Source organism: Diabrotica virgifera, chromosome 6 (genome assembly GCF_917563875.1).
Source record: "Diabrotica virgifera virgifera chromosome 6, PGI_DIABVI_V3a".
Taxonomy (NCBI): Eukaryota; Metazoa; Arthropoda; class Insecta; order Coleoptera; family Chrysomelidae; genus Diabrotica; species Diabrotica virgifera.
In genome coordinates, this window is record NC_065448.1 from 96,391,986 (window position 1) to 96,418,764 (window position 26,779).

The 26,779-nt window shown below is 31.6% G+C and overlaps 1 protein-coding gene across 1 annotated transcript in view; it reads left to right on the plus strand.

Moving 5' to 3' along the window:
* Nucleotides 1-26,779, plus strand: part of LOC114332919 (tyrosine-protein kinase Src64B) — a 699,550-nt gene that overhangs the window by 344,913 nt on the left and 327,858 nt on the right. Inside the window, exon 2 of the mRNA XM_050653635.1 lies at nt 18,155-18,187. The gene's annotated coding sequence lies outside the window, so the exon portion shown is untranslated. The remainder of the gene's footprint in view (nt 1-18,154; nt 18,188-26,779) is intronic.

The following is a 26,779-nucleotide window of genomic DNA, read 5'->3' on the forward strand; positions in this document are numbered from 1 at the left end:
TGCTCGGTAACTTCGGTAATCCTTTTTTATTTGCATTTAAAAAATCTAGTTCATCATGAAATATTACATAATTGGTTTAGAATATGTATGTAAAATATGTATATAAAATAGTAAGTAAAGTAACATAGTAAATACACATGTTTTATATTAGTCTGGGCTGATTATCGGAGAATAGGCCATTTTTGGGAAAAGTTATTTACCAGCAATTTTATTGCTGGAATCGAATTATAAGATCCTACTTATTAATAATATAGGTATACAAAGTCCTCAGATAGTGTGCTACTTTTTTTATAAACAAAATGGCGCCCGAAAATCGTGTTTTTTTTCAATTATTGCTCTATAACTCCGAAGATTTTAACTTTACAACAAAAACACTCAAATAAAAATTCACCGTGATTAAATTCTGCATAGAGACGTGTTTTTTCCGATCTGCTCCGACGAAAATTTTCCTCGGAAAATGCGGGTTTTCCCCACAAAATCTTTAACTTTCAAATAAAGTTTTAGATAAGTAATTATTTACCAATAATTAAATAATTTGGTGACTTAAAAGCTTTCTTGGTTTAGATTATAGTTCCAGAAGCTGGTGAAAATTAAACGAATATTTTAGCAACAATTCAATTGTTAATTAATAATTTACAGTCGCAATAATAACCAAAATAATTATGATACACTGATCAAACTTTGAAATCTTATAAATATGAGATGCCTATTTAACATTTTGTCGACAAAATATATATTTTTTATTTTTTTGCATAATCTTTAAATGTTTAAAAAAAAATAGTTATAAACAAATTAACGTTTCTCAGAAAGTTTTTATTATAATTTTAAGAAATAGCTAAAATGCGCATTTCAAATATTTTGAAAATGAATGCCTTAAAACTTTTTTGCAACCATTTGCAAAAAAGTTATGAAATAGCAAAGTAAACATACGATTACTACGGTATTTATAATTTTTTTTAATTATTTCAAAGCGTAGAAGTGAGTTTAAAGTACAAGCTAATTATTTATAAAAAAATATCGATTATCAGTTTAATGGTTATATTTTAATTAAAGATTATAAATATATTTTTTTGTAATTTACACGCGCGAAAGTAGAATAATACAGTACCGTAGCTACCCGCCCACATACACAACTCGCGCGAGTTTAAGCGTGTCAGTCGCTTCGAGTGATCATTTTTTTCTCCGGCTCTGTATCAAGCCTACTACTTTCGCGATAAAAATTACAAAAAAAAAGTATTTTTAATCTTTGATTAAAATATAACCATTGCACTAATTTTTGAAATTCTTTGTGAGTAATTAGATTGTACCATAGACTCACTTTTAAGCTTTAAAACAATTAAAACAAATTATAAACAACGGAGAATTCGTATATTTATTTTGCTGTTTCATAACTTTTTTGCAAATGGTTGGAAAATTTTTTTAAAGCATTCATTTTCAAGACCTATGAAATACGCATTTTAAGTATTTTTTTAAATTAGAATATAATAAACAATTTCTGAGAAATGTTAATTTGTTTATAACAATTTTTTTAAACATTTAAAGATTATGCAAAAAAATGAAAAATTTATATTTTGTCGACAAAATAATAAATAGGCATCACACCTTTATATTCTTTCTAAGCTTGATCAATGTCTCATGATTATTTTGGTTGTTATTGCGACTGTAAATTGTTAATTTACAATTGAATTGTTGCTAAAATATTCGTTTCATTTTCACCGGCTTCTGAATTTATAATCTATAACAAGAAAGCTTTTATTTCACCAAGCTATATAATTATTGATAAATAATTACTGGCCCAAAAAATTTATTTGAAAATTCGATATTTTGTTGGGAAAACCCACATTTTCCGAGGAAAATTTTCGTCGGAGCAAATCGGGAAAAACATGTCTCTATGCGGAATTAAATTGGGGTGAATTTTTATTCGAGTGTTTTTTGTGCAAAGTTAAAATCTTCGGAGTTATAGAGCAATAATTGAAAAAAATACGATTTGTCGGCGCCATTTTGTTTATAAAAAAAGTAGCACACTATATGCGGACTTTGCATACTTATATTAATAATATATAGGATCTTATAATTCGATTCCAGCAATAAAATTGCTGGTAAATAACCTTTCTTTGTACTTTACTAATTAGACCAGCGTATTATAACTATTTTTTTTTTCAAAATTTAAAGATTATGCAAAAAAAAGAAAAATTTATATTTTGTCGATAAAATATTAAATAAGCATCTCATCTTTATAATCTTTATAAGTTTGATCAATGTATCATGATTATTTTGGTTATTATTGCGATCGTAATTTGTTAATTTACAATTGAATTGTTGCTAAAATATTCGGTTAATTTTCACCGGCTTCTGGAATTACAATCTACACCAAGAAAGCTTTGATGTCACTAAGTTATTTAATTATTGATTAATATTTACTTACCTAAAACTTTATTTGAAAATTAGAGTTTTTGTTAGGAAAACCCGCATTTTCCGAGGAAGATTTTCGTCGGAGCAAATCGTGAAAAACACATCTCTATGAAGAATTTAATTGCGGTGAGTTTTTATTAAGGTGTTTTTTTTTGTAAAGTTAAAATCTTCGGAGTTATAGAGCAATAATTGAAAAAAATACGATTTGTCGGCGCCATTTTGTTTATAAAAAAAGTAGCACACTATTTGCGGACTTTGCATACCTATATTATTAATATATAGGATCTTATAATTCGATTCCAGCAATAAAATTGCTGGTAAATAACTTTTCCATGAATTTTGCTAATTAGCCCAGAGTATATACCGTGAATTGTCTACTAATACATTTAGTAGCCGTTTTCTTAAGAAGATTAGCGATTATATTATTGTACGAGCATCTGTACTACTTGTCTAAGATTCTTTTTCGTTAAATTTTATATTTTAGTATGATATTCTAATGAGCTATACCACGGATAGAAATAATACCAAACTATTATAAAAATATCTAAAATAATACAGGGCAAGACTAAAGATAAACGCTGCATAGGACGAAGAAGAATAGCCTGGTTGAAAAAGCCCAGATAATTTTTCGGATGTAATTCAGTACATTTACTGTTCCGTAAGCGATGTTAAAGATAAGGATAACAATGATGGTTGCCAACCACTGAGGCGAAGAATGCACGTGAAGAAAAAGAAGTCTTGGGTTAGAAAAAAGGAAAAATTCAAGGTGATAGTTCTTGGTACTTATACTGCTTATGTGACATTAATGCGAAATAATAAAAACTATAACTACTGGAACAGTAAAGCGGCAGTATCGTGAAGAAAAAAGTTAAGTTAAAAACTTAGTATGACAAACAGAGAATGTACTGGAATTTGAAGAGGTAATTACAAATAGAAATTAGATGAGAACATTGGATGTTAGGTATACACTAAGAGCCGGGATAGGTGAAATTTGCTAATAATTTTAGGCACAATAACAGTCTATACCCCATTCCACGAATATACGACCCTCTTGGATTATCGCGACAACGAATATTTTACTGTGCAAAATATGAAGAACGAAAGTAAATTGCAAATTATATTGTTGTTTATTGGAGTAATTATTAAAGCAAAATACTTTCATACTTCTTATGTTGCACACTAAAATATTCGTTGTCGCAATAATCCAAAACAGTCGTATATTTGTGGAATACACCATATAACTTATATAGTAGACTAAAGCAAGAATTATATTATCATGCCCGCACCGTTCCGGCACGTAGCGTTTCGTTTCCGAAAAATATTGATTTTAATGGTTTTAAATATGAACAATTCATACTGTCCGGAGCGTATAGTATCAGACGACTCTTTATAAAATCAGGTTTTTCGGAGACTACGCTACGTGCCTGAACGGTGCGGGCATGATAATATGATTCTTGCTTAAATGAAAACGTATGAGCACAATGATGCCATCACTTTTTAGTGGCACATGCGTCGACAATGGCGCATCAAACCGTACACTTATGGACCTTAAAATTACGCTTATTTTTTACTTATTTTTTAATCACATAGAACTTAAAAAAATAAAAAAAAATTTGAATTCTGGAAGGGAGTGAGGGTTTTTTTTTCTTTTTTGGTTTTCTTTTTTCCTCTGATTTTTTTCTTTTAGGTTCTACTATTTAAGTTATAGACTATTGTCGTGCCTAAAATGATTAGCAAATTTCACCTATCCCGGCTCTTAGTCTATTAGAATGGTCTTGTGAAATGTAATGTTTTGGGTAACTATGTAGCATCAGTACTATAAAGGCATAGTAGTATAGATGTAGATATAGACGAGTTAGATTAGCGCGGCCAGCTATAATGTTGGAATGGATCTGACTGTTGGTGCAGCCATTTATGTCATATTTTATTTACTGATATGTTTGATTAACCTGAGTGCAAGGCAACAAACTGTCAATACTGATAGAATGGCACCGTCTCATTCAAACAGTGAAGCGAGATTGCGGCCAACATACAAGAGAGAGGTTCTAGAGAGAGACAGAGAATGCCAGGGAAAATTTGCTACAACTACCACCAGAGTTGCCAGATGTGATTTTATAAATCCCCCACTTAGAAATTGACATTCCCTCAAATTAGTCAAATTGAAGCTCAAATCCCCCAAATTTAAATTTTTGTCGCATTTTAATAAATTAGTAGTCAAATGTAGAGAACAGTAAACCAAACTTATACGACTTATCAAAGGAGGGCCCTGGAAATAATTCATGGGTCCTATCGTCTTCGGTTATATGAGAGTATAATATACCGTTCTATGTATATTCTCAAATTTAATTTACCATGACTTCTTAAAAGCTTCCATAATTGTTCGCCAAAAAAATACCCCAACCATTTTTGCTTAGAAAAAATCCCTTAGACGCTTTCAAATTACTCCAAAATTGTGGTAAAATACACCAATCTGACAAACCTGACTACCACTATCAATTTTTTTGTTTACGAAAGATGGCAATTATCTTCCATCCTTCCTGGACTAGGCTATCTCATCCTGGCCGCATTAAATTCCCATCATGCCCATTCCATCAGTATTGACAGTTCGTTGGTGCAAGGTCGATAAAAAGGTTTGACAGAAAAACAGTATGTAGTAGTCAACAAAAAGACCTTCCATTGAGAGCTGCATCCACCCACAAATAATACCACATTTGTGGTAAAGTTATTTGTGGGTTATTTACCACACATGTGTCAAATGATAAATATAGTATTGGTTGATTATTCTTCTATTTTCTATTATTATATTATTCTTATATTCTGTGTAAATTAGTTACAGTGTCGTGTTTTGAGTTTTATGTTATTATTCTTCAACTGCTTGGAATCGATTAGCTTCTTTTTAAATAAATTTTTTGTGATAGTTTCTTTTAACTATTTAATACTTATGGATTCACCTTCTTAACAACGTTCTTAATCATTTTCTCCTTTAGATTTAGCAAATAAAATTTATAGACACTCTCCTTCTTTCACATTTCCCCTCAGTAAACTAGATATTTAGTATGGAATATGATGACAGGAATTAAAATAAATTGTACCTAAGTCTAAAAGCGTAGTCAGCTCATTTATTTAATCCCTTTCATTAAATAGGTGACCTTCAACAAGATAGGGGAAAATGTAATCCGAAGGATCAACCTACAGTAATTAATATGTTCAAAGTTTACCGCAAACAGCTCAAGTTAAATGGTGTGATTTAACTATAAAATTATTATAAATTATACAGGTTGGATCAAAATACAAACGATATAAATAAAATAGTACGTTGTTAAAATATCCTGGTATTTACGCAGCAGATCTGTCATTAAATATTAAAATTATATGCCACAAATAAATAGTTATCAAATATTGTGAAATTAAAATTGTGAACTGGCAATAAAATCACACAACTTGTTATATCTGATAGTACTTAGTCTTTTATAGGCAATTTTTTTAGCAAAAACAAAGTATTTTTATCCAGTCCTATATGGATAAAAGTAGACCAGAATTTTTTCAAAATTAAGTTGTATGAGTAGACATCATTCTAGTATATAGTATAAACTAAAGATGTAAATGATATCAATTTATGCTTCTCTGCCAGAGATGTCAATGAAAGAGATTTTCGCATAATGAGTCCTTACAGAGCAAAAACGGCAAACCGCTTGGACCATGTTTGCACTTATATTACACTTATATATTATGTAGTCATATCAGGGTACAATAAAATATGTACTTTCATGAGCAAAAGACGATACATTCTTGTGCTAAGTCTCCAGACTTAGTTATAACGAATTTTTCAATGTATAAATGGCTTAGGTAAAAATGTACATAACTCCATGAGTACTCCTTAGCATGATCATTGAGATTACTGAGATCAATTATTTGTAAAAATAAAAATCAGAATAACCATGACAAATCTCAAAAATACTTATGCCGGAGGAAGATTTCTCTAAGCTAAGATCCGCAATTGCAAAATGTGAGAAAGGGTCACCGTGTTTCGGAAGGCACGTAAAGTCGTCGGTCCCGGTTACGAAAGTCATCGAAAACCATAACACCAGACCTTAACCCTAACGCCAGAAGGTCACATGTTACATCTAGCCCATAATAACATACGGGACTTGAATATCGCCTCCTCAGTTAAAATCAATGAATCGCATTATAAGTATTCGAATTGTGGTCCTTGCATAAACTACTGCATACCTCAGGGGTTGATCGTATGACAAACGAGGAAGTATTAAGAGGAACTGAACCGAATGTTACAAACTGTCTTCTTCTTATAGTACCATCTTGCATTGAAGCAAGATCTTGCAAGGTCTATCTATCTTGTGAAGCTCGAAACAGTGAACGTGAGTCCAAACCATTTCAATTGCTTATGTTTTTCACCTACGAATATTTACGTCTTCCCAGTTTTTTTTTTGGTATTTTTTTTAACTGTAATTTATTAAGTAGGTACTGTTATAATCGAATAAGTATATTTTAGGGAGTACCTCTACAAGGTACTTCTCTATTTTAATTTGTATACAGGGTGAGGCAGATAAAGGGCCTATTAGAAATATCTCGAGAACTAACGGTAAGAAAATCATGAAAATTGTTATACAGGGGTTTTGAGGTGTGAACTATTTAATGAAAATATTTTGGTCTCTTTGCTACTTCCGGTTATACCGGAAGTTGATTGTAACTTCGTTTTTTTAAATGGGACACCCTGTATATTTTTACATTTTTAGATTCTCCTCGATTTCTTCTTTCTTTAAATATAAGGTTTTATAATATTATACAGGGTAGGTTAAAAGATAAGTACGTTTTCTTATTAATTTCGTAGCAATATTCACACCCTGTAGGCTTGTAGTAGTTTGACATAATAAATTCTATTTATGTTCAAATGATTTTAATATAGTCTTCTATTGTTAACAATTATTAGTATAGCTAAATTTTTCGTGTTAGTATACAGGGTTGGTCGAAACACGGAATGAGTATTTTCTGAGTTTTCTTAAATGGAACACCCTGTATTTTAGTATTGTAATGAAATGTTGTTTTATGGTGCATTTTAATTACATAAGCACTCCCTATACCTAACTGCTTTAATTTGTGAGTTATTGGTGATTCAAACAAAACATTAATTGCAACACAAAATATGTGAAATTGTATTAGGTTAGCCGTGAAAATATTCAATCACAAATAATTTTTTGGAAATAAATACATATTAATCTAGACTGATACTTAAAATTGTCCATAATGGTTGAACTATCAAAATACCATCGAAGTTAAGATTGTTGATGCGATTAACAATTAATATTACAATACTAAAATATAGGCTGTTCCATTTAAGAAAACTCGGAAAATACTCATTCCGAGTTTAGACCCACCCTGTATACTAAAATTAAAAATTTAGCTATACTAATAATTGCTAACAAAAGTACACTATATTGAAAATCATTTGAATATAAATAGAGTTTATTATGTCAAACTACTACGATCCTACAGGGTGTGAATATTGCTACGAAATTAATAAGAAAACGTAATTATCTTTTAACCTACCCTGTATAATGTTACAAAACATTATATTTTAAGAAAGAAGAAATCGAGGAGAATCCAAAAATGTCAAAATATACAGGGTGTCCTATTTAAAAAAACGAAGTTATAAGCAACTTCCGGTATAACCGGAAGTACCAAGTAGATGAAAATATTTTCATTAAATAGATCAGTCTTCAAAACCCCATTATTCCAATTTTCATAATTCAGTTACCTTTAGTTCTCGAGATATTTCTAATAGGCCCTTTATCTGCCTCACCCTATATACTCACTTCATTCCTAAACGAGAAATTGTCAACCAATTCGGAAACGGTGGAAGGATTATAATTCAAAGGGTTAATTTATTGTAAATAGAGTTTATTATACAGAGTGAGTCTGTAATTTGGAATAAATTCAATAGTTCAAATACTAATTATTGTTTTTTTGAAAAATGCTCAGATCTGTCGATTAGTATTTCAAATCGAAATTTTTTACATACAATAATAATGTATACAGGGTGTCCCAATTTAGAGATATCACGGCATCGCTGATTTTCTTAAAAGACAACACTGTCATTTTGATAGGGTGCGGAAAGTTATACATAACTGCAAAATATCAAATTTTTATTCCCTACCATTTACAAAATAATAAAAAATAACAAAGTTATGAAAAACAAGTAATCAAATAATTGAATTTAATTATTTCAATTAAGCAAATGCTCATAATGTTCAAAACGAAGTTCGATCGCTTTTAGGATATCAAATAGTCAATGGCCAACATTATGAGCATTTGCCTAATTGAAATAATTAAATTCAATTATTTAATTACTTGTTTTTTTATTATCTTGTAAATGATAGGGAATAAAAATTTGATATTTTGCAGTTATGTTTAACTTTACACACCCTATCAAAATAGCTATCAAAATGACAGTGTTGTCATTTAAGAAAATCAACGATGACGTCATATCTCTAAATTGGGACACCCTGTATACATTATTATTGTATTTAAAAAATGTCGATTTGAAATACTAATCTACAGATCTGAGCATTAAAAAAAACAATTAGTATTTGAACTATTGAATTTATTAAAAATTTTTTAGTGGTCACCACATGCATTAAGCAACCCTGTTTTTCCTTCAGCCGAGAATTTTGTAATCTCCTTTCATATTCCTTGAATGGCTTTATCCTAAACTAAACTATGCCTAAAGCTTTGAATTCGGAACAGCCAAAATCTTTAACATTTCCCTACTCATATAAGTATTATTATTGATCAAACCATCAAAACTCAAAGAAAAAGTGCATGTCAATCAAAGAGTTCCCACCCTCTCTTTACACATGTTTCTGACTTATTTTACCAAAATTTATATACAGAAAGGGGCAAAATTATGGAATAAATTCATTTTCTCTAAAATGGACGATTTTTGAGAAAAATCCCGAAACAAGTCGCTTTTTATTTTTAACTTACAATTTTTTGGTATATATGTATTTCATACTAGTGACTTCATCCATCTGAGCGTGATGACGTAATTGATGATTTTTTTAATGGGAATAGTGATCGTGTGGTAGTTTATTTGAAAGGGTGTTTAATTGTCTATTCAGTTATATAAACATTAAAATCATTATTTATACAGGGTGGCCAAAAAAATAATTTTTGAATTAAATTAATTGACGCAAAAAGAAGAATGCATTTAATATATTTAATTCAAAATACATTCTATTGCTGTCAGAAAATAGAAGAAAAAAATGTTTATTTGGTAAATAAACACTGCTTTTCGCTTAAATTAAATATTCAAACTGCCAAGAGGTAGGCGGGAGGCTGTTTGTGATTTAGTTTAAGCGAAAAGAAATGTTTATTTGTGAAATAAACATTTTTTTTTCTATTTTCTGACAGCAATACAATGTATTTTGAATTAAATAAATTACATACATTCTTCTTTTTGCGTCAATTAATTTAATTCAAAAATTATTTTTTTTGGTCATCCTGTATAAATAATGATATTAATGTTTATAGCACTGAATAGAGAATTGACCACCCTTTCCAATGAGCTACCACAAGACCCCTATTACCATTTAAAAAAATCATCGATTACGTCATCACGCTTACATAGATGGATAACGTCACTAATATGAAAAATCGACCTATTTCGGGATTTTTCTCCAAAATCGTCCATTTTAGAGAAAATGAATTTATTCCATAATTAAGCCCCTCTCTGTATATACAGCCCAACAGGAATTAAAAGCCCATGGCTTGGAATTTTTTCGCTGTTTTCCTTCTGTCCGTGGCCGCAGTTCTCCAATTTTGTTATCCCACTACCAAAATGTAATTTGTTAAATTGATTCTTAGCTTTTGTTTTTGGTTTCTGTCATTGATCTAATTTGATACATATATATGTACTGTATATTATAATGTCCTGAAAGCAGTTAGCGGTCAGAATCGCGGCCAGCCATAGCCATAATACATCTCGCTTTGCTAAAATTAATCGGAAAAGAACCATTCAACCCTATAAAGTGCGAACGTCCAATTCTAATAATAACACAAAAGATAAAAACGGGATCTGGACCATAAAGAGGATATATACAGGGTTGCGAAAAAGTCTGGCAACAAGGCTTTATCTTTGAAAGGAATAAACTTATGACATTATGACATTTTCTGATACTACATACATGTTCACGTACTAGTTCATGTACTAGTTCACGAAAGGGGTGTCAAAAAGAGATGGACAAAGTATTAAAGCTTATTAAAGTATTTAAGGTGGACAGCTTATTAAATGAAGAATTTGACAGACAGCCTGTAGAGTCAACGGAGACAGTAGCAGCAATGGTCACCAAAATAACAGAGGAGGAAGTGGCTGAAGCGCTTCAAAAAATAAAGAAAGGAAAAGCGGTAGTACCAGATGATATTCCTGGGGAAGTATGGAGAGCATTGGGAGAGACAGGAACAAGGTGGCTAGCAGGTCTATTTAATAGAATTATGGAAGTTGGACAAATGCCAGACGAATGGAGAAACAGTATACTGGTACCTGTTTACAAAAACAAGGGAGATATACAACAATGTACAAACTACAGGGCTATAAAACTGCTTAGCCACACCATGAAAATATGGGAAAGAGTAATTGATAGACGGATACGTGAAGAGACCGAAATATCCGAGAATCAATTTGGCTTTATGCAGGGCAGATCAACAACAGATGCAATTTTCGTTATAAGGCAGTTGATGGAAAAATACAGGAGTAAAGAAACAAACGCTCATATGGTATTCATTGATTTTGAGAAAGAATATGATAGAGTTCCTCGAGAAATTCTGTGGTGGGCACTCAATAAGAAAGGAATCCCTGGTGAATATGTAAAGATTGTGAGGGATGAGATAAAGATTGTGTATGAGAGACTGATAAATTTCATGTGAAAGTAGGATTGCACTAAGGCTCTGTGCTTAGTCCGTATTTATTCTCATTAGTTTTGGACCAGATAACAGCGAAACTGCAGGGTAACATTCCATGGTGCTTAATGTATGCTGATGTTGTCGTGTTAGTAGGAAATAGTGAAAGAGACTTAGAAAATGGTTTAAAACTTAGTAGGACAAAAACAGAGTATTTGGAATGTTCATTTAAAGATGGAGTTACTACAAATAAAATGGTGTCTTTGGATGGTGAACTGATTGTAAAAAGCAATAGTTTTAAGTACCTGGGATCGGTATTACAGAGTAATGGAGAAATAGATGGAGATGCATGTAGTAGAATTAGGGCTGGATGGATGAAGTGGAAAGAAGCGAGTGGTGTGTTGTGTGACAGAAAAATTCCAATGAAGCTGAAGGGAAAATTCTATAAAACAGCCATAAGACCGGCTATGATGTACGTAACTGAATGTTGCGCAGTGAAGAAGAAAGAGGAACAACGAATGCATGTGGAGGAAATGAGAATGCTTAGATGGATGAGTGGAGTGACAAAGAAGGATAAAATTAGAAATGAGTATATTAGGGGAAGTCTAGGTGTGGCACCAATTAATCCCAAAATGAGAGAGCATAGGTTAAGATAGTTTGGTCATGTTCAACGTCGAGACGTTAATCACCCAATACGAAGAATAGCTGAAGTGCAGATTCCTGGAAGGAGTAGGAGAGGAAGACCAAAGAAGACCTGGGGGGAGACGATAAGGCAGGACATGTTGGTAAATAGGATTAACATTGATATTGAAGCACGGCAAATTAGCTAAACATGTGATGTACATAAACTTAAAAAAATACGTGCTACATAATTTAAAATCGCACCGGCGGCTCTAATCATCAAGAGATTTTAGGGTGTGAGTTCATACAACAATATTTAAGCTAAAGAAAAGAAATTATTAATTTTTTGGGCGCCATAATAGATCAGAATCTATTGCTATTTATCTATATAAAAATTACAAAAATGTTACGAAAAAAATGGTATCCCTTTGACTACTAATGGTACTTACCCTTGTTGTCTGTGGTAGGCTGCATTTCCTAATACAATAAGGATACATAGATGGATTGTGCGAACAGAAAAAGACGAAATAAGTTTTAACATAGTTACCATTTATTTAGATAGAAAATAGTCATTAAACTGAGTTGATTAGAAAAATAAAAAAATAAGTCTTTCGCGTTGCATCTTAAAAGTTCAAAAAAAGGAAAAGGAACGAAACAGTTTATTGCAAAATACCTGGTGATAATCCGTTGTTGTTGAATTGCTGGAATCGGGTTAGCTCGCCAGAGTTGTGGATACGACGAAATCACTTTCACTTTTCACTTTCATTTTTAGAGTTAAAGTACTGTTACATAATTGTTATTATATTATACGAAAAATAAAAATTCCATAGTTCTTTTTGTTTTATGAAAAGAAAATAACTGCATTCATGATTATTAGTGATACTTCTCACTGACTTGATAATTAAACATATTTTATTTAGACCATTGTCTTTAAAAAAAAATGGAACTGCGTTCCACGAAGATTGAATTAAGTGCGGTTTATATGAAACATATTAAACGGAAGTCTTATCCGCAAATGTTGAACTAAGTTCTGTTTGAACGAAACATATTACACGCCGTACTAAGAAAACTATTATTTTATCGTACCGGACACAACACAGAGAATATACCGGTATGGTATTTAAGACAACATATCGCACTTGCGATTTTCACGACAGAATCTTTAAGATTCCATTTTGCCTATTTAGGCACAGAAAGAAAAAATGCAGGTCTTCACTGCATGACCGCTAGAACTTAATTGCTTCCTTCTTGTCCTAATCTCGGACAAGATTCCTCTCTGCTCTCTATATTCACCTCCCTTTTTCACAGCTATCGCATAATTTGACCAATAATCATCATTCCGAAATTTTCGTACCAATCACATAGCTGGGAAATAATGTTTAGACCAGCCTTATTATGATCATACGTTTCTTTTTCGGCCAATCACCACGAGTGTCCTTTTTGTAACCGTTTAAGGATTCCCACGAAAGTTACTGCGTTGTAACCTTGTGGAATTCTGAGATTTCTATCACTCAAACACTTAGCAATCTTTCCTATTCTTTTTTTTATGAGGCATATCCTGTGCAAAGTAAATACTTTTAGGAAAGTTGTATTCGAGCCCTAAAGTCTCTTTGTCATTTTACTGCCTGCAATAGCTAAATGACCAGCTTAGGCGTCTAGAATTTCTTAAAATATTAATCCTTCCGCTTTCTTGTGGGTGGCCTAAGAGAAACGCGTTGGGAAGTACATTTCGTCTTACTTCTATCTATAACGACAGAGACGGACTTTTGCGATATTTAGATTGTGATTCTTCCAGCCTGTTTCAATATGACCCAAGATAGAATTGTGTGGAGAAATTCAATTAGGGAAACCGACCCCGCATAGGGATAAGGCAAAGAGAATGATGCGGTGCATATCCGGTACGGGTCTACCCCAAAATTCCGACAGCCAAAATCCCGACAGCCACAATCCCGACGTCTAAAATCCCGACACGCCAGAATCCCGACAGGCCTAAATCCCGACAGGCCAAAATTCCGACAGGCCAGACTCCCGACAGGTTTGATAAGTTTCTTTTTAACATATAATTACATTTATTTCTTGTATTTTGTTTATGACCATCTGTTTTTATTTTTTGTTACTAAACAAAAGTATTTTGTATTAAAAGTATTAAACAAAAGTCGGAATTTTTACTTATTCGAGGATTGTTGTATGTCGAGATTTTGGCTGTCGTGATTTTGGCTGTCGTGATTTTGGGCGGCACCGATCCGGTACATGTTTGCCTACATTTTGTGATGTTACACGGATCTTTAACTGGTCTGGCTGGAACGTCTATCTTCCTGTTGTACATTTTACATTTGATAAGAGTTTCAGAGGCCTTTAATTCTGTTTTGTATCCACTTCTTACATTCTTCTTCTTGTTACATTCTGAGTGAGATATAAGAAAAAATAAACTTATACTGACACAACTTTGTTCTTTCATGGCATAAAGTAAAGTATTTAAATTAAAGTAAATTCTATACCGACACAACCTTATATTTTGGAGACACAAAGAGTATGTTTTTGCCAAAAAATTCATTCCATACTAGCACAACTTTTAATGTGCCGGTATAGACCAAAAATAAGATATTTTTATTGAAGGTTATACAAATTAAAAAGTGTCATAACATTAGTTTTATGAAAATCTGCCGGTATTCCACGTAGAAGCAACACAAACACACCTTAAGTCAACGTCATATTAAATATGTGACGGTATAGTGCTGCCGCTCGAGCGAAATGGAGGGAAATATGCACGTGGTACAACTCTATCTAGGGGATTCTATGCAAGCTACCTTTATGCCGGTTTCTTTCAATTATAAAGTGAAATTTCGTGATTTTTAGGTAGTGGTTATCACAAGAAAGAGGTGAAAGGGTGGCCGGCAAGACCACCCGACTTGGCATCACTTGATATTTTTTTCTGTGATGTTACTTGAAAAATCGCTTTTATATTAATGGACCAACTAACCTAAATGATTTAAAAGATCACGTACGTCGTGAAATGCAGTTCGTTACTGTAGAAATGATTAACAATTCTATTGCAGCTTTCACCATAGATTGTATCATTTTCAACAGACAAATGGACAAATGGACTTTTGAACATTAAAACTTACTGTTTAGAAAAAATTGTAATTTAGTTCAATTGTATTATGAGTTATGAGTTGTCAAATACCAAGCGTACAAAATTACATGTTTAATGTTTTTAACAAAGTTTCTTGAATTATTTGATTAATTATTTATTATTGCGTCAAGTTACTATCATTTTTGAAAAGTGGATGAAATAAGCTTTTCTTTGGCATATCACCCAACCTACGTTGCTAATTAAAAAAATAAGATGGCGGCGATACTGGAAACGATGACGTCAAACAAACTTGAATTATCTTGTAAAAAATGCATAATATTATGCCATTTAGTGTCCAAATAGGCTATTGATTATGTACTATAGAAAGGAACTACAACGTTAACGGGGTTTTATTACTTCATATGGTCAATGAATCTCTATATATGAAAAAACCGCGGAGTGCTACCATTTAAAGGGGTGCGTTTTTGAGAAATGGGTGAATTAGTCCCTGGGCACAGGTTACATTAGGGTGAGTTCTATGCACTTTTGGTACAAACACGTCTACATAAAAATTGTACCTGGTTAAATTTCCTATCTAAATATAACTTTTTAAAGTCAAAGATACTTTTTTTTACAAAAATATATTCAAAAGAAAAAGCCCAAAGAAACCCAAAAGAAAGAAATTTTGTTTTTTGTCCCATAACTTTTGTCCACGGGGATATAGGTATAGACATTGCTTCAATAGAAAAAAAACTTACATATTTTCTCTTTAAAATGATGCTTAGTAGAGGTCGTTACGATTTACAGTTTTCGCAATATGATTTTTCAAAGTTCGCCACTCACAGCAATTTTGGGCAATTTTCCTTGTTATTTCGCAAATATTTTTCTGTAACTTTTTTCTACGCAACTTTAGGCATATGCAATGGTACATGTAAGAGGAATAGAAATCAATTATCTTTAAAATGTTCTACTGTATAATGTTGTACGACTTCTTTTAAAGAGGTTATCTTTTTCAAGATTTTATACTTTTAACAAGTTTTTATATTTTTTACGATTATTTTTTAAATTTCCCATTATAACTTTTTTTCTTCTACATTTAGGTATATATTATATAATAAAAAAGAAAGCTTATTCTGTTTACTTTAAAATGGTGTATTATAAAAAATTCTAGGATTATTTTTGAATAAGATATGCTTTTTCAAAATGTAATAAGTACTTGCAACGATTTTTGATTTTAGGATTATTTTTTAAATTTCTCCTTATAACTTTTTTATGTGATTGTGTGTTATGATTGAATATTATTTTTTATAGATAATACTTTGGATCCACTTGACTCGGCCGGGCAAACTTCAAAATATGGATTAATTCCAATATTTACTGTCAAAGCTCCTGCACCACAAGCTTTGCTTGAAAAAATAGCATGTAAATGTACCAAAGGATGTACAAAAAACTGCGGTTGTAGGAAGATAGGAATTAGTTTTTCAATATTCTGCAAAGGGTGCATGTGCATGGGTACTAATTGTGGGACTCTAAGATAACTGAGGTGTCAGAGGAAGATATTGAAGCTAATGCTAACGAAGAGATGGACTTTGATTTTGAAATTTTTTAAATGTCAACGTTTAAATAATTTTAACTAAAGTGATGTTTTCTAAGACTAATGTTTATGTAATTTTTGTAAAAGAAATAATTTTAAATAATACAGGTAAAAAAATATCAAAGAATCACTCGGTTTCCATTATTTAAATATAGATGATACACCATTTTAAAGAACAGAAAGTAAGCCCTCTTTATTCAGCAATATATAGTATATTCATGTACAAGAAAAAAAAAGTTATAATGAGAAATTTAAAAAATAATCCTAAAATCAAAAATCGTTGCAAGTACTTATTACATTTTGAAAAATAATATCTTATTCAAAAGTAATCCTCGAATTTTTTGTAATACAAAATTTTAAAGTAAACAAAATAAGCTTTTTTATTATATAATATAATATATACCTAAATGTAGAAGAAAAAAAGTTATAATGAGAAACTTCAAAAATAATCGTAAAAAAATGTAAAAAATAATATTTTTTTATATATATATAATATATAATATAATATTATATTATATATACTATATATAATATAATATTATATAATATACAATATATCATATAATAATATAATTTTATTTTTATATTATATTATAAAAAATCGTTAAAAGTATAAAACTTTGAAAACCCATAATCTCTTTAAAAAAAAGTCGTACAACGTTAGACAGTAGACCATTTTAAAGCTAATTGATTTCTATTTCTATTACGTGTACCATTTCATATACATAAAGTTACGTGGAAAAAAGTTACAGAACAATATTTGCGAAATTACAAGGAAAATTGCCCAAAATTGCTGTGAGTGGCGAACTTTGAAAAATCATATTGCGAAAACTATAAATCCTAATTACCTCTACTACACAACATTTTAAAGAAGAAATATGTAGATTTTTTTTCTGTAAAGCAATGTCTATACCTATATCCTCGTGGACAAAAGTTATGGGACAAAAAACAAAATTTCTTTCTTTTGGGTTTCTTTGTGCTTTTTCTTTTGAATATATTTTTGTAAAAAAAAGTATCATTGACTTTAAAAAGCGATATTTAGATAGGAAATTTAACCAGGAACAATTTTTATGTAGGTATGTTTATACCAAAAGTGCATAGAACTCACCCTAATGTAACCTGTGCCCAGGGACTAATTCACCCATTTCTCAAAAACGCACCCCTTTAAATGGTAGCACTCCGCGGTTTTTTCATATATAGATGTCGATTGACCATATGAAATAATAAAACCCCGTTAACGTTGTAGTTCCTTTTAGCTATCTTATTTTGAATATAATCAATAGCCTAAAAAATTTCATAATTTTAAGTTAACTCTTTTTAAAGATGAAGCCTTGTGTCAGACTTTTTCGCAACCCTGTAATCTTACGGGAGTATAAAAAATACTAGTAGAAAAATATTCACTTGTGTTGATATGTATTTTAAACGATTTAGATGCATTTCTAATTATTATTCATTGACTTTTATTATGTAAAACTAACTTTCTTAGTAATAAACTACAAGTATAATATTTACCAATATTGTAACCCAATTTTTTGTTTCAGAATGAAGATGGCCTGCTGACATTAGATTATAAGGTAAGCGGTAAAACATTATATTTTTACGATTAACAAATTACGTATAAATTTTTTGGACCACTTTTAGTCTATATTGGTCGTATAATTATCAAGTATAGATATAAGTGGTAATTTAATGTGTTAAAAAATTATGTTTGACTGTCAGACAGTTTGAAGACTTTTTATCCAACCTTTTCTCCATTGTCACTTGTTAGCCACCTGAGAAGACGGGAAATAAGTAATTAGATCCTATCCTGAGGTAAGATTTGTGCTTTTGCTGTTGTCGTGACTCTTTTATATTTTTTCCTGTCTTTACATTGAACTTTCCACTCCTTGATATTCATCTCTCTGATATTTTCTTCTAGATCATCCAGCCTTCCTCAGGACCTAGGCCGATGTGGTGTTCAGTTGGTGATACTTCTCAGTACATCTTCTGATTTTTAATGTTTCCACCAAATTTTCAACAACTTCATCTAAGCATGTTAAAAATATGGATTATTTCCAATCAGTTAGTAAAATTTTTCATCACGTGTTTAATTCTGCCCAATCAGATTAATTATTATTATACTGGGAATATTCTACTTATATGTACATTATTATAATGAGAATAGTTTTTAAATATTTTGTTTATGTTTAAATGAGTTTTATAGTTTTGACAACTGTCACATTTAAGAAAATTAATAAAAATAAACTTCTAGTTCTGCATCTAATGTCAAATTGTCACGAGGGCAATAAAAATCGGCAATTTTAAGCGCTCGAGTGTAATTTGGTAAGATTATTTTATGAATAAAACTGTATGTCAAAAATGAATAACCATTTTCAATTTCGTTGCAACACGAAACTACAGCCGCATCATATTCTAGTTCAATCAGAGAGTGCAGCAAGCACCTCTACCGGTTTCGAAACTTATTAGTCTCTCATCAGGAGGCACATATGCTGCTCTCTCTGACCCAACCAGTACAAACCCCGGAGTGCAGTTACGAATAGCAACGAAGGACATGACAAGGGTGCCGTAGCGGCAACTGCTAGCAAAATACTAAGTTTTCAATCTAATAGCACATAAAACAACATTAAAAATATTACTCTACATCCCACCAGATTGAAAACAAAAACTGTATGTATTTTTAAATAATTTTAACTAATATTTTATTGATATATTCGTCTGAATATTTGTTATACCAGCTCATGCTGTTCACTTTGACAGTTTGAAGTTGTAAAACAATAATTGTGATTAATATCACTAAATGTTTATTTGCAAAGACTTGAATTTTATTTGTAAATACATATTAAAAATAATCTGTCGAATATCATACGATAGTAAGAATAAATAAGAAAATAATACTCCAATTCGTTTCTCAAACTTGTTTCCATTCGGCAATCGTCACTTGAGCACTGCGGGCTCTCGTGTCTATTGCCAGGCAACAAGTTTTCAAAAAAAAATTGTGGCATTATTTTCAATTTATTCTCACTTTCTTGACATTAATGTAGATGATTTTTTTGATACCATTTCCCGTCGTTAAGTAGCTTGACAGGTGTCATTCGTTGCTACGGAAAAATAAACATTCATTGACATTAATGACAATTGTTTCACAACTTGCTAAAGAGAAAACCATGTGTAATTTTAGCAAATATTCATTTTAGCAAATATTCAGGCGACGTATATTGTACAACAAGAGAGAAAAAAGACATATTTCTCACGAGCGCAGAAGTTTGTTCGCAAATCAAGCAAATCGCAAATCAAGTGAGAGAGAAATATATCATTTTCTCTCGTGTTGTACACTGTACTTTTTCTATGGATGCGTTTTTGTCAAGAGTCAAAACTTCAAAATTAAATAATTTAGGTGCTTTTAGGTATATTATATGCCTAAATTGAAATAAAATACATATATACATAAACACATAGGTATTTAATATTCTTAATATTTTTATACTTTATTTATTTAACATTATAATTCACATTTGAACAGTATTATAAAAGGTAATTTTTGATAAGTTTTGACAAGTGTCAATACATTTTGTTTGACAAAAATAATTGTGTTTGTATTGTGCATGTTACCATGGAAATGGCGATCATATGTATGTAAACCAGCGGTGAACCCGTGAGAAAAAATGCCCGTGAGAAAATATTCATCAAATATAATCTTACCGAATTACACTCGAGCCCTTAAAAATGACCGATATGTATTGTCCTCGTGACAATTTGAAATAACTTCCCTCTCCTTCGGTTCGGGAAATTAAAACTGTCAAATGTCACTCGCGTTACAACTCGGTAGTTTTAGAGCTTTTGTGTAATTACATATAGTACGTTCTTTAAAGGTAAAATATTGCAAAATCTCTAAATTTTAAGCAACGGCTTGGATTGACATGGAATTTGGCATACACATAGCTAACAAGTCAAAGAAAAAAGTGATATTGTACCGATGTGTGCTTTTGCCCTAGGGGTGAGTTTCACCCCCTCAAAAAGTAAGTATTTGGTCGAAAAAAAATTCTTATCAAAAATATAGCAAGTAAGAAAGTGAAAAACATGGTGTATATATTAGGTCACTATAACTAGTAGAAGCAGAGTTATAGCTAATGAAAAATAGGTTCATATTCGACAAATTCCAAATCGAATATTTTAACGTGCCATAACCAAAAAACGAAGCACTTTTTTGGGGAAACCTCATGTTAACTTTTTTAAAGTGTTTAAATAATGCTTATTTTTTAATTTTTTATCATCAAGTTACGCTCAAAATAAAGTTGGTTCCTTTTTTTTTTGGTAAGAAATCGGGAAAGTCACCCCCTAATTAGCATTTCAAATGAACTTAATTGTTACCACTTCACAAGTTTTTTACTCTCGTATGTATTGATCATACGATCTGTAAGTTTCATCGGTTTAAAGTCCTTATTTTTGACAGAGTTGTAGTTAAAAGGGCTTGAACGAGTCATTTATGACGAGTGTATGCAAAGGAGACACCGAATCTTAACCACTGTTTGTCTTACAGAAAACCAAAAAAATACAAAATATTCAGAAAAGTAAAGCCGACTTTTTTTACTGTTTAAAATTTTTGGAATCTCAAACAATTTTTAAGTTATTTTGATTTGAAAAAAAATTTTTTTAATTTTGTTTTAAAACCAATTTTTTCAAAAATAAGCACTTTGAATCGACGAAACTTACAGATCATTTAAACACAACATAAGTAACGTAACTTGTGAAGCCGTAACGATTAATTTCATTTAAGTTGATAATGGGGGTGATCTTCCTGATTTTTTTTTGCCAAAACAAAAGGGACCAACTTTATTTTGAGCGTAACTTGCTTACATTTGATGCTAGAATTTTTTTTTTATAAAAACAGAAATAAAGATTTTTAAAACACTTTAAAAAAGTTGGAATGTGTTTTCCCCAAGAATGCTTCATTATTTGGATATACTGTTATATTTCTATTTGATATAAAAATTAAAATTTGATAATTATAAACAAAATTCAATTTAATATAAAATATTTTCCATTTTCTCAACCACGGGCATATAAATTTAAAACAACCTGTATACAACAAATTGTTATATGTAATTTTAAGAAGTGATTAGAATAAGCGTACGAAACTCGGAACAATGTGCTTAGAATAAACAAAGTGAATGACGCGTACCATTATCGTTTCTTCGCGGAAGGTCGATCATTAGCCTATGCTAAATAAAACTCAGTGAAATAGATGATAGTTCATTATCGTTTTCGCGGAAGGTTTCGATCATTAGCCTATGCTAAATAAGACTCATTTGAAAGAGAGAATAGGTCATTAAAATTTGTAAATAGTTAGAAAGTATTTTAGAATGGGAATTAAATATTTTCTTTTGAAATCCATTAAGCATATTTAGAAAGATTAAAAATTGGTTTTGAGGAATATTACGAATGAGAGTTGGTGGTGGAAGATTGATTTGTGAATCTGGAAGGGATATTTAGAAAGTAGGGGAATGAATGACAAATAGAGATCAGAATGTTTTGAGCTGTCGAGAAGTGAAGTCGAGTAGTAGACGGTAGTGTACGGAGAGTGAGAAAGCCGGTATAGTTCCGTGAGTGTGGAGTATCTATCGTGGAACGAGAAGTAGCCCAGGTCGAGAGTAAAAGAACCTCCTTGAGCCAAGAGTGTCCCGGTAGCTGATAGCAGTTTCGAAAAAGGTAGAACACAGCATCACGACAAAAGCGGGAACGAGAGCTATTCGAGCTAGTTTTTCAAAGGAGAACATTACTGGAAGCCAGGACGAGGTTTGATCGCAGCCAAGGATAGCAGGAAACGGGTCTTGTGTGAGGACATTTTCAGTTCACCAGGAAAAGGTCAGTCTCATTTGTTTGGACATGAATGTATGGGTTTTTCGTATTAAATTCCACATAAAAAATTGAATAACATAATCAATAATATCAGAAAAGCTTCATCAAACTTAAATAGAGTTGTTCCTAATAACTCCTAATAGTTAAATGTTAATAAAAACTTTCAATTGAAAACCAAAAGGAAATAAGATTCCCATTTGTAAATGTTATGTTTAAGAAAAATAAGAAATAGCAAATATTAAGCATTGATTGCCTTTTAAATAAAATAAAAAATATTTTGATTATAATTGTAACCCATATGTGTATTTTTTTTACTTTTTTCTTTTCTATCCCGATTAGGAACCATTAAGAAATATTTGAAGCCACGAAAGTAAGTAATTAATTTATAATTCGCCCTGAGATTGAAAACATATTGATATGTGATCTGGTTAATTAATTAGATTAGTATTAATACATTGATTAAATTAAATGACATATAAGAATATTATCTCATATCAATAATCAAGATCACATCAACTGTCGTCCAACGTGGAGGGCATTGTAAAGTATTTCTAGTGGCAAATTTGAAGGATAGAAAGAGTAAAGCCGGTATTTGAAAATTTATATGCCTGTGGTAAAAAGTGAGATACTTACATTTGATAACATAAAATTTTAGATCTCTTTAGGTACAAATTTTACATAACTGATTTAATATTTTATTTTTACGATATTTGCATTTGATATATTTATTGACAATTTATAATATTTGGGTGAGAAAAAGTCGTCTTGGTAACATACTAGTAAAATTTCATATTTGGCGGGGACAGTACTTCTTGAAAACAAATGTCTGTGACAAGAAGCCAAAGCAAGGACAACAAAAAACAAAAAGAATATTCAGACCAAGAAGATATTTTAGACACGACAATCATGGCATCAGAACAGCAAGAATTATCAGGAATAGATAAGATATTACAACTTATGCAACTCCAGTCACAAAAAATGGATGAAGCAAAAAGGACAATGGATAAAAATCAGGAAGAAACATCAAAGAAAATGGATAAAGTGGAGCAAAAAATGGATGACAATCAACAGGAAACAAAACAAGCCATAGAAGAAAACAACAGAAATATAGAGAGTATTAAGAAGGAAATGGTTAAAAAAATAGAAGAGATTGCAGAAAAGAGCGAGAAACAGGAGTTAGAGATTAAAGAAATCAAAATCAAAATAAAGGAGATAACGAATTGCCAGAAAAAAGAAATGGAAAGTTTGGAAAACAAGTTGCAAAACGCTATTCAAGCAGACATAGAAGAAGTGGAAAGAAAGATTGCGGAAATCAATACTCAACAAAATGTCGGAGAAAGAAGAGAAATGGTTATACATAGCACAGATGACGTGAAGATAAGGTTTGGCGGGGATGTAAGAAGATTACACCCAGTGCCGTCCATAAATAGCTTGAAAAAGAAAACACAGCACATCGGAAGTTTCGAAACAGCAAAAGAAACTATCAGAAACCATCTCAAAAATGAAGCAAGCCTATGGTTCGATTGCAAAGAAGAAGAATTTGACAGTTGGCAAGAATTTGAACAAAAATTTTTGAATTATTTCTGGGGAAAAGTCCAACAATTGGAAATTAACAAGGAATTGCAAAATGGGAAATACAATGATAGGATGGGTATATCAGAAAGGACATATGCATTACAAATTTACTATAACGCAAAACATTTACAATATAATTACTCATCGGAACAATTAGTCGAACTGATTGCAAGACATTTCGAAGAAACGCTGGAAGACCATATCACATTGCAAAACTACAAAGACATAGATAGTTTATGCCAATTCCTACAAATAAGAGAATTGCGTTTAAGAGAAAGAAAATCAAGAAGGTCGCGAGAAGATTACAGGCCCCGAGAAACACAGGAGTACAGAGATAGAAATGAAAATAGGAGGGACTATACAAGACGAGATTTTAATCCCAGAAGGGAAAACGAAAATAGAGACAACGGAAGAGGAAATTATGAACAAAGAAATAGGCAATGGAATGAGGACAGAAATCGAGAATACCAGAATAGAAACACCACACGCTCAAATCAAGAAAACAGAAATAATGGTAGACAAAATGAACAGGGATATCGAGAAAACCGAAACAGATCCGACAGACCAAGAGAAAATAGAAGAGAAGTAAATAATACCCAGACAGATGGATATGACGGAGAGAGACATTATGACGAAAATATAAACAACGATGAGCAACCGGCGTTTTTTCACGACGGCGCTCACTAAAAACCAAAAATCAAACAGGAATCTTTTGTAACCCCAAGGAGTTTATTAAATTGGCAAGAAACAACGAAAAGAAAAATGGAGTTAATTTAAAATTTGTGGATGGATTTATCAACGAGAAACCAATTAAAATTATGATAGACACTGGATCTGAAATAACATTGGTCAACAGAAAACTAATAGAAGAAGTTAACTTAACAAATTTAATTTACAAAATACCTAGGGTAAATTTAGTGGGCGCAAACAAACGGACATTGGCAACTATAAATGAAGGCATACGAGTAATGGTACGACTGGGTAAGAAGATGTATGCACTACAATGTGTAATAATGCCAAACATGTCACATGACATGATAGTAGGAGTTGACGAATTGGCAGAAAAACATGTAGTGATAAATTTTAAAAATAATACGATGAATCTAATAGAAGAAAAAGAAGAAGAACAGGACAAGGAACAGGAGAAACAAAATACGGACGAATCAGGTAAAGAACACACAGTGGAAATGAATTTGGCAACGAAGCAAGGACAAAGAAGAAAAGGGAGAAAAAGTCAGAAAAAGACAAAAGAAAATGAAACCTGTGGCTCCTCAAAAGAAGAGTTGAGCCCAGAAGAAGAAAATTTGAGAGTATCAGAAACAAAGGAAACCTGGGATTCCTCAAAAGAAGAGACGAGCTCAGGAGAAGAAGAAATAAAGCAAAAAAAATGAAAGCGAAAAAGATATGATCGAAACAGTGGCATTTGAAGAGGAGGCATATGAAAACGAGGATGCAGAATACACGGTAAAAGTATGTGAAAAATCTGAGGAAAAAGACAGAAGATTAATATGGGAAAAAGGGAAAGACAACATAATAGCCGACACTCTAACACAGGATGAGGACACTGAAAATAAGGAAACAATTACTCTACAGGTGGGACTAATTAGAGTAATACAAGAAAAAGGGGTATAAGACGTAGATTAAAGTAAGGAAATATACAGGGAGTTGGTTTTGCCTCGAGAAAATTTATTTAAAAATGCAGATAAATTTTATCGAATACAATGCGGGGATTTGTTATATTTCTATTTGATATAAAAATTAAAATTTGATAATTATAAACAAAATTCAATTTAATATAAAATATTTTCCATTTTCTCAACCACGGGCATATAAATTTAAAACAACCTGTATACAACAAATTGTTATATGTAATTTTAAGAAGTGATTAGAATAAGCGTACGAAACTCGGAACAATGTGCTTAGAATAAACAAAGTGAATGACGCGTACCATTATCGTTTCTTTGCGGAAGGTCGATCATTAGCCTATGCTAAATAAAACTCAGTGAAATAGATGATAGTTCATTATCGTTTTCGCGGAAGGTTTCGATCATTAGCCTATGCTAAATAAGACTCATTTGAAAGAGAGAATAGGTCATTAAAATTTGTAAATAGTTAGAAAGTATTTTAGAATGGGAATTAAATATTTTCTTTTGAAATCCATTAAGCATATTTAGAAAGATTAAAAATTGGTTTTGAGGAATATTACGAATGAGAGTTGGTGGTGGAAGATTGATTTGTGAATCTGGAAGGGATATTTAGAAAGTAGGGGAATGAATGACAAATAGAGATCAGAATGTTTTGAGCTGTCGAGAAGTGAAGTCGAGTAGTAGACGGTAGTGTACGGAGAGTGAGAAAGCCGGTATAGTTCCGTGAGTGTGGAGTATCTATCGTGGAACGAGAAGTAGGCCAGGTCGAGAGTAAAAGAACCTCCTTGAGCCAAGAGTGTCCCGGTAGCTGATAGCAGTTTCGAAAAAGGTAGAACACAGCATCACGACAAAAGCGGGAACGAGAGCTATTCGAGCTAGTTTTTCAAAGGAGAACATTACTGGAAGCCAGGACGAGGTTTGATCGCAGCCAAGGATAGCAGGAAACGGGTCTTGTGTGAGGACATTTTCAGTTCACCAGGAAAAGGTCAGTCTCATTTGTTTGGACATGAATGTATGGGTTTTTCGTATTAAATTCCACATAAAAAATTGAATAACATAATCAATAATATCAGAAAAGCTTCATCAAAC